General features: G+C 47.1%; 1 non-coding gene across 1 annotated transcript; it reads left to right on the plus strand.

Annotated features, from left to right (window-relative positions):
* The first annotated feature begins 1,901 nt into the window (after positions 1-1,901).
* On the plus strand, positions 1,902-2,063 carry LOC125526218 (U1 spliceosomal RNA). The gene has a single exon (XR_007291629.1). It is a non-coding gene; the product is annotated as a U1 spliceosomal RNA (small nuclear RNA).
* The last annotated feature ends 7,842 nt before the right edge of the window (positions 2,064-9,905 follow it).

A 9,905-nucleotide genomic window follows, 5' to 3' on the forward strand; every position in this document is an offset into this window, starting at 1 on the left:
GTGGTCCTGGCACGGTCTAGAATTTATAGGAAAAGAATGGACATTAATAGAGAAGGGGGGGGGAATGGGACAAAGGCATGGGGAAATATTTGCAAGTGTGTGATGGTAATTCCACATAATTGGAATATTTACTATAGCTCTCTAAATATCGAGAGGATAAGTTGTAAAGAGAATCACCATGTGAATTCCCTCGATTTAAATGGATCAAAGATTCATGCCATTTGTTTAGTTGAGTTAAGAAAAATTAAATGACATGATGGAATGATGACATGATGCAATGCATATGATGCAATGATGAATGCAATGAACCAAACAAATCACACGACGAAATCCGGAAAAACATGAAAGGCGTCTGAAGCTCCGGTCTTGGGGCGTCACAGTCGCTAAGAGACCTAGTAAGGGTGTGTGTTTCTCAATTTTTTCCTTTTTTCTCACTTTTTAATTCAGAACGCTTATTAAAATCTGTGAACATTAAGAAAATATTATTTTCTTAGATTCATTAATATTTATTAAATTCACTGATATTTTTAAAATTCATGACCATTTTAAATGTTTGTAAACATTTCATAAATTTGAAAACTTATTTAATTTGCCATCATTTCTTAAAATCGATAAATATATTTCAAATTCATGAATATTTTCTAAAATTCATGGTTTTTAAAATTCACAACATTTTTAAAAATCCTTGACCATCTTTTTAATATGACCAACTCTTTTCAAATAGAAAAAAAGAGAGTTGATTTTTGTGAGTTACATTGGTGCGAGCGAACAAAGACTAAGCGACCGAGAGGAGCAAGGAGTCAAAGCCGAGTGAGCGAGAGCTTCGTGGGCTAGCCCATGTAAGCATTATAGCAACAATTCCATGATTTCAATGTGGAATGGGAGCAAGAGGCTCAAACAAACACCACCGGCTCACATAACGGCCGAAGCGTGTAAAGACACCACAAACATGCACTAAACAATTTTAGTTTCCTCTTGAAACAAATATTGTCTTCAACAGCAACCCGACACGTTATATAAATATAAAAAACACGGCCATATCATAATCAAAACTCAAGCCAACACAAGTAAAATTAAGATAAAACAATGATCATAATAATCTACTAAATATAAAAGCGCTAATCCCACAAGTGAAGACTGGTACGGTGAAGCGCACGTTATCCTCTAATGTGGGTTATACTAGATGATCGCATTGGTTCATGACACTTAATAATACTCTTCATACCCGTTAAATATTTTAGGTTTTATGAGAAAACTTTTGTTTCATACGGTTAGATCTGTTAAAGTAAGATCTGTTAAAAACGCAGTCATCGGCAATTTCAAATCAAATTAACCAAAGCAAGGATAAAACACTACGCGGATATGACCCTTAAGTTTTTGATTCATATCGAAAAAGGCTTTCACCCCGCTTTATAAATAAAGCAACCACCAACTATAACGTATCAAGGAAACAACACAGCACACAACCACACGACGCCACCACAGGCAAGGTCTCACACACACACGCACCTACTAGTATATACAACGCGCGATAGCACGAGTTCACAAGGATTTGGGCACGAGCCCGTGGCATCTCCGGCCGGCTCAGTGCGTCCAAGCCTGCTACATGAGCCGTTCAATTCGGAGCAACCGAAAATCCTCCTCGTCGCCGAGGACGACGACGACGACGACATGGAACGCAGGGGCTGGCTTTGTGTAATTGCGTTAATGGGCCGCTATATGGCCCCTTGAATCCCTCGGCCTTCCTAACGCCGATGAGTCTGCAAATACGTATTTGGTTAGCCAACGTGTGATCTGTTTAGACCTGGTAACTGCGTCCAGTTTAATCCCACATGGAAACATTGAGAAGAACGGCTCGGGGAAGATGTGTATATATGTGGAGGGTATGACAACGTTGAAAATTACTTACCTGGACGGGGTTTATGGATGATCAATAAGACTCATGGCCTAGACCAATTGCTCACATTGCACTTTGTGAGCGTGTTGATCTACTATCTCCCCTTTAAAGGAGAGTGGACGTCATAATTTGTGATAGAGTGGGTACGTGTTTGCGCGGCCCCTGCCAAGTTTGAAATAAAATATTCTTCAGAGCTAAACTGTTTTGGCACCGCCCTATTAAATGTTTCTTATCACTACAGTTTTTAAGGCTGCTTGTAATGGGTAGTATCATAAGTTAGTATCATGCATATGGTACTAGTGTGTGATACTACCTTCCTAATGCATAGTATCATCTACTAGTATCATAGATGACTTTATTTATTGCATGCATGACACATAGTAGCATTGCATTTATTATGATACGATATCATTGTATGATACTCAATCATCTCTTTCTTCATTTAATTCTATGCCACATCATCAAAATTGCCTACTTGACATGCATGATACTAGCTATGATACTTACATTACGACCAGCCTAAGCTCCCAGGATTTACAGCGCTGTGGTTAATCGAGGCTGATGGGACCACCTGGAGTCGGCAATTCGTTATGTTGGGCCGTCACTGCTCGCTGCCCTCGCAAGAAACCCAACCTAAGCCCCTTTCCCACACTCCCGTCGTCATCCCATCTCTCTTCTCTCCTTCTACTTTCGGGCGCCACCAAGCTAGGGTTGCGGCCGCCGCCAACCTAGCATTCACCGGCATGGCGGATATCATCTACGGCTACTCCTTGCCTATTGTATCCCCCGCCGAGATTCGTGACGCAATCCGAGGATGCTTGCCGCCTGCCTCTTCCTCCATAGGTCACCGGCCACCTCGAGGTTCCCTGTCTGCCATCCACTCTTTGCTCCGACTCCCGCTGGCCCATCCCCCTCCCGTACTCAACACTAACGATGGCCAAATGGCAGGGCAGCCAGCTCTGTCCCCATCTCCTCCACGGCCCTGCCACTAAGGATCACTTCCGCGGCGGCGTGTGTTTCCGCGCAACCGACGTTCCTCATCCGGTCAAACTCTTTGTGCCCGACCGCCCGTATCCTCTATCCCTTTGTTCTGCGTTTCGGGAGAGAGAAAGAGGAGGAGGAGGAGTCGATGAGGCATGACTTGGGGGAGGCGGTCAGACCGTCAATGCTTGGTTTAGGGAATCGACAATCGGGTTGTGGGAGGTGTTGAGGGCTTCGTTGGTCGTTGCGAGGAGGCACCGATTCGGGGTGGCTTGGCGTCGTTCAGTCCGTGCTCTGCCGCCGCGTTGGAGAATACTTCGAGGGTTTGCTTCTCGAGTTGCTCCCACTGTTTTAAATAGCCCGCTATAGCTCCGTTATAGCACGCTATAGCATTTACAGAAGATCTGGCGCTAAGAGACTTTGATCCAAACAAATGAACAAACATTTTAAATAGCTCGCTATAGCTTCACTATAGCACGCTATAGCATTTAGAAAAGGTCCGCCGCTAAGAGATTTAGCATGCTATTTAAAACTATGGTTGCTCCTCCGCTCAAGAAGCACATACTGGCGTTCCTTCTCATCGGCGGCGTGCAACTTGCGTCCTCGGCGGCTGGGGATGAGGCTTTTGACGCAGCCATGGGCACTCGTGGTTGACGACGTGGTGGCCGGGCAAGAATGACGGGAGTGGTGTTGCTACGGAGACGTGGGTTGGGCGTGCGTGGTGGAGGAGGAGATGCGAGGTGGTCACATTGATGATGCTGAACAAAGATGCGGCGACGCCATGGTGCTGCGATACAGAGTGATGATACGCAGGGTGAAGAGTGAAGACGATGTTGTGGGCCACAACTGGCGTCTTCGTCGGCCATGGCTGCGAGGCACACTATGCCACACTCAAGGTGAGGGGAGATGGCATTGCCATCGGTGAACAGTTGAACACACAAGAACTGTGTTGTTCTGGTGCTGAATCAGAGTTCAGATGTGCGTGGTCATGACCTGAGCTTTGCCGGCTCCTAACTAGATTTTGTGCAAAATCATGGCATTGGTTTGTCCTCTTCCAGGTTCACTGAGTAATTTTGTTCCCTTCCGCCTAGCTATCATGGCTTTTGGTGCTATGATTGGATGGCATTATTCTCTGATATAATTTTGGAATTGGGAATTTGTGATGACTTGGTGTTGTCATGCTTGTATGTTTTAAGTTATAATAATTCCAGTTCACTATGCCATTGTGAAACTGTTAAATGAAAATTCCTACTGTTACAACTGTTCTGATTCCTACAAGGCTAGATCATATTACGGTCATACTGTTTGGATTGGCACGTCTTGCAGAATTTACATGTATCCTCTTCCAATGCCATCGCAAGACATGGATCAGTATGAACTACGAAAGATATGCGTGCAGCGTGCCCAAAAAATTGTTGCCTACACTATAGATAGTCCTTAGAATAGGCTGATTGAATCTTATCTGAGGTGGCCCCTTTTGTCCCAGTTCTGTTTTTTTATTCGCCTTCATTAATGTTATTGATTAATTATTATCCGATTCACCCTTACAGAATTCTGGTGGATTAGATGGAGAATGGGAGCCTAGAGGAACGCCTCCAAGGTATGTATACACATCAAACAAAAAAGATTCGGAGACATATTTTTTTCCAGTGTCCAAGTTTTTTTTTTTGAAACGCGGTCTTTTAGGGCCCGATTCATTAAAAAAGGTCGAAAAGAAGTGCCCAGTTAATTAACAGAAAACCGGGCGAATACCGTCAACATGCCCGCAAAAACAAAGCACACAGGGCAACCTGGCAACCCACACAAGAACGCACACACGCCGTCGAAGAGAAAACCACGAACAAGCGTCGAGGCCTGCGTCGGTCGATGCCAAACAGTCCACCGCACACGCCGACGACCAGGCAGCTCTGACTCTGTCTACGAGCATTGTAGGGGGAAAGCGCTGGGCCTGCGTCGAGCCGGCACCGGAGCCAACCACCCGTCTCATGTCATCGTCGCCGTGGAAGCACCTCCTCTGCAGCTCCGACTTCAGAAAGACAAATGAGGCCCGACAACCCCTCGAACACGCCGGATGAGACCGACTACCAAAGCTCCGCAGCCGCCCAACTTCGCTCGAAGCCGCTATCGTTGCCACAATAGAAGTCGCGCAACATCCACATTGCCGGACAGACAGCCGCCGACCGCAATGCCGCGAGCGTCCAGCCCAAGGAAAGTGCAAACGGGATCCAATGCTCTTCAAGGCGACGCCCCAAAGGAGGAAGCGACGATACCGACGCCGTCGCCCGACCCGACTGGGCCTTAGGCTTTCACCCGAAGAGCTGGAACCGAGGATATGCAGGGGGTGGACTCCACGGCGGCGCCTCCAAGGAGGTGACATGACATCCGCAGACGCCGACGCCATCGGCCGTTAGAAACCTGGCAAGCCTTCGCCCGGAGCACCGCCCAACACCACATCCTCACGCACTGCACCTCCGCTGACCCGCACACCTCCCACGAAGCCATCGCGCCATGACCAAGCAGAAGCCACCACCACACCACTGGTCTCACCGACCGAAGACACGAGCAGGGCAGACAGCACACCTCGACGACGTCTTCAAGAAGAGCGCGGCACCCGAGTGCGTCGCCGTCGCCGGCCCCGGCCAGAAGCCCGAGGCAGAGCTTTCGCCCGGCGCTGCCACACCGTGTGCCGAGCCCAAGCCCGGCCGGACCACCAAACAGCCTCTCGCCGCAACTCGGAGAACCCAGGGCCGGCCAGAGCCAGCCACGCACGCCTGGAGCTGCCGCCCCCCGCCATCCGCCGGATCCACAGCACCAGGAGCTGCCGGAGCACCACCAAGACGCCGCCGGGCCGAGCACCACCATCCCGCGGGGACCGTGGCACCGCACATCGCCACACCAGGTCCGCGCCCACCCACCGCCGGAGCCGCGCCAGCCCACGCCGGAGCGAGCCCGTCGAGCAGCACCCGACTGAGCACCAAGTCCGGCCGAGCCGAGCAGCATCACCACCTGGAGCAGCGGAGCAGCGCCGCCCCCGCTGTCGAGAACGGCGACCGAGGGGTCCCGCCGCCGCCGCACCGCCAGGGCTTTGCCCGGGGACGCCTTCGGCGGCGGCGAGAGGAGAGGGAGGCGCAGGGGGACCTGCTCGAGCCCACAGGGGCGCCCCGGTGCAGCCCGGCGCGGCCGCACGGGAGCGGGACAGGAAGAGGGGGAGGGCCGGACTCGAACTCCTCCGCGGGGAGAGGGCCGGCGAAGACGGCGCCGGGCTTCGGGATGGATGGAGAGAGGACGCCGGGAGGGTCCCGGATCTGTGCTTGGCTGGGCCTGAGGTGGCCGGAGGGAGGAGATCAGGCGGCGGCGGCGGCGCCTGCACCTGCGCGAGCGCGAGCGCGAGACCTTCTCCCAGTGTCCAAGTTAAGTTGTCATACTGGTCAGGGACGACAGACCATCTAAGCACAACACTGAATCTATTCCTGAATGTATCATTTTTGCTCACCATTGTGTAGACTCATGAGTTTTCAGCTCATCTATAATTTGCCCCGAAGATCTTGTTTTGATCTGAATCAGTTAATAGAAGAATAGAGTGATATCTTACTAGAACCAAAGTTCATGCCCACAAGACCGACACGCTCTGGTGTGACATATGCTAGCAATTTTTGTACTTCCTTCATATCTTCTTGGTAACATTTTTTTACCACAAATTATCAAGTTGTCGAACTTCATATGGAGCACAAATATATGGTTCGGATCCATTAGTCTTACATACCTTTATTGCACAAACTTGTGCACATGTTTTCTATGATCTGAAGCTGATGATTTAGTAAACATCCCTTCGGTTATTTAGGATTTGCCTTGAAATCCATCAGTAATTTATGGAATTTAGCTGTCAATTATAGTCAAAACTGAACTGCAATTAGTTGCACTTGCTTTTTTTCTCGGTTCTCCTTCTTTTATACATAATTTCAGAGTTACAGTTAGATGCACAATCCATTTCAACATGTACTCAATAAAATTAATTTATTTCCCTTCCTTAGCGAAAAGAAAAAGTTGGAGTGGAGAAAGTAAAAGGAATTCAAATGTACATCTACATTAAGCAGCCTACAAATTAGTTCGTAGGTCGTAAATTTCATTTAAGACTCTGCTAGGTTTCTCCTCTATTTATGATAAATATATTTGGTCATTGAGATTCTATTTGCACTAGAATGGAGTTAATTCTACACTGAAGTTTAGATTCCTTAGTTCTAGATTCCACTTGTTTGGAACTAAAGGCTTTGTTGTTGTTGTTGTTGTTGTTGTTGTAGTTCTAGATTCCACTTTTGGTTCTCACCCCAGATTTTTTTTATATGGATAGAACTATGGCAAGAGATCTTGATGTGTTCTGTTGCTGGACCGCTCACGGGCGAAGAATCTTTGGATAACACAAACTCCAATAGCAAAGGTATTTCGTCTTAACACAGTAGATTACAGTGAATAATGCTTGAGTTTACAGTGCCATAGCAACTTCCAATTTAGGATTATGTTCTAAGGATATGCTCGATGAAATTTCAAGTGTTTGAGATGATCAGATTGTGCTTAGACGATGCAAATTTTATTAGTTTGGATATGGAATCATTTTGTGCCTATTAGCTTCATTTTAGAGTGCAAGTCTACTTCTCATAAAATGCTACTACCTATTTTGTGCATTATGCTTGCTAATGTTATTTTAGGTTCGTTGTTGATCTTGATCTGATAAATGATTAAATGATAAAACTGAATCTATAGCTTTTCCTCTCACTAATAACCCACATTTTCTTCTCCATCGTTCTATATATGATAGGATACATCAACAGTACCAAAGCACTTGACTACATAACACAAAGCCTTTTATGATGCTATTAATGGTCTACTTATGATGATTTCTGTTAGCTCCATATATAATGGGATGTCTTACAGACCGCAGAGTAAAGTTGGCGCTTCTTTGTACTCTTCTTTTCTTGCTTGGTTGCACTTGAGCATGTTGATTGTATTCCAGTTCATTGAGAAAAAATGATACAGTTTGAATGAAATTGGGGCCTTTGGTGTACATATCAAGACGTTTGCTTCCTATTATATATTCTGCTCGATAACTTATTTGAAGCAACTTCAGTTTATATGTATTAAAATGCACAAGAAGTCCTATCGTATTAAATTAAAGCAATGCACACAGATTACTGCTAAAACTTGGTATTGCCAAAAGTCAAAACAGTACCCACATTCATCCAATTTATGAGTATTAAAATTAGGATATGATTCAGTGTTAAGCAGGACAAAGATGGACCATGCGACCATCAGTTAATGCTGGTTCCAAATCCGCCTCTTAGAGGTAGTTCTTCAGCTAATTTTTTTTGTTCAGCCGAGGGGAGAGCCGCTGGACAGAGATCCCACTGAATGTAGAAGGAATTGACGTAGTTCAGGCTAATCAAACGTGAGGTTAGTAGCATGCAATCTACTTACTATCTAGCTATTACGATTGGTAATTAGTGTAGGCTCATCAAGTGTGATTCCATTTATCTTATGCAACATGCAGGCTACTACTAGCTAGCTATTCTTATTAGGGATTACATGTAAGTTAACACCTTGTGCCTGCAAGTGAGCCTAACTGATTGTTTGCTAGCTACATATATATTGTATGACTTATGTGCACAGTCCGGATGTTATGTATGGGAAATAAAATGAAATGTAGAATCTATAGATATATGAAATCATGCCTTTTATTTTATTTTCCCTTTATTGCTTGGGAAGCAGTCGTCGGCCATACAGTTATGATTTTGCGAGTCAAATAACTCTTTGGCTCTGTGTGATGCTTCTGCACATCTTTTAAGTTTCTCAGCTCCCTTGAAATAGACTCCTGTGAGCGACTGCCACTAGTAGAAAACAGGGCTATGGTCCAGGCCGGCTCAGCCCATTAGTCCCGGTTCAGTCTAGAACCGGGACCAATGTGGGCATTGGTCCCGGTTGGTGAGCCCAGGGGGCCGGCCGGGCCATGTGGGCCATTGGTCCCGGTTCGTCTGGACCTTTTGGTTCCGGTTGGTGGGAGGAACCGGGACCAATGGGCCTCGCTCCTGGCCCACCACCATTGGTCCCGGTTGGTGGCTTGAACCGGGACCAAAGGCTTCCCTTTAGTCCCGGTTCATGTCATCAACCGGAACCAATGAGGTGCCTATATATACCCCCTCGCGCAAGAGCAGAGCTCAGTGCTCTGTTTTTTCTGGCCGAGGGGGAGAGGGCTTTGTGATGCTCTAGCTCACCTCCTATGCACATGAGGTGTTCGATGGAATGCCCGAGCCACACTACTTAAGCTTTCTCCTCTCGAAGCTCGACCTCCTATGCACATGATGGAAGATGGCGAAGAAGAAGAGTACGATGACAACTATGTGCCCCCTGAATACGGTGATGCTGCGACGGGGGGAGCTGGTGAAGATCAAGAGGAACCAGACGATGTGCCCAATGATGCTGCCACGGGTGAAGCTGCTGAAGATCAAGAGGAACCAGACGATGTGCCCGATGATGATGATCTCCGCCGGGTCATTGTCGATGCAAGGACGCATGCATTAGTCAAAAGGAGAAGCTGAAGTTCGATCGCATGTTAGAGGATCACAAAAAAAGGTTATACCCCAATTGCGAAGATGGCAACACAAAGCTCGGTACCGTACTGGAATTGCTGCAGTGGAAGGCAGAGAATGCTGTGGCTGACAAAGGATTTGAGAAGCTACTGAAAATATTGAAGAAGAAGCTTCCAAAGGATAACGAATTGCCCGACAGTACATACGCAGCAAAGAAGGTCGTATGCCCTCTAGGATTGGAGGTGGAGAAGATACATGCATGCCCTAATGACTGCATCCTCTACCGCGGTGCATACAATGATCTGAACGCATGCCCGGTATGCGGTATAAGATCAGACGAGATGACCCTGGTGATGTTGACGGCGAGCCCCTCAGGAAGAGGGTTCCTGCGAAGGTGATGTGGTATGCTCCTATAATACCACGGTTGAAACGTCTGTTCAGAAACGAAG

The sequence above is a fragment of the Triticum urartu genome, chromosome 7A, assembly GCF_056163025.1.
Source record: "Triticum urartu cultivar PI428250 chromosome 7A, HENAU_Tu73, whole genome shotgun sequence".
Lineage (NCBI taxonomy): Eukaryota > Viridiplantae > Streptophyta > Magnoliopsida > Poales > Poaceae > Triticum > Triticum urartu.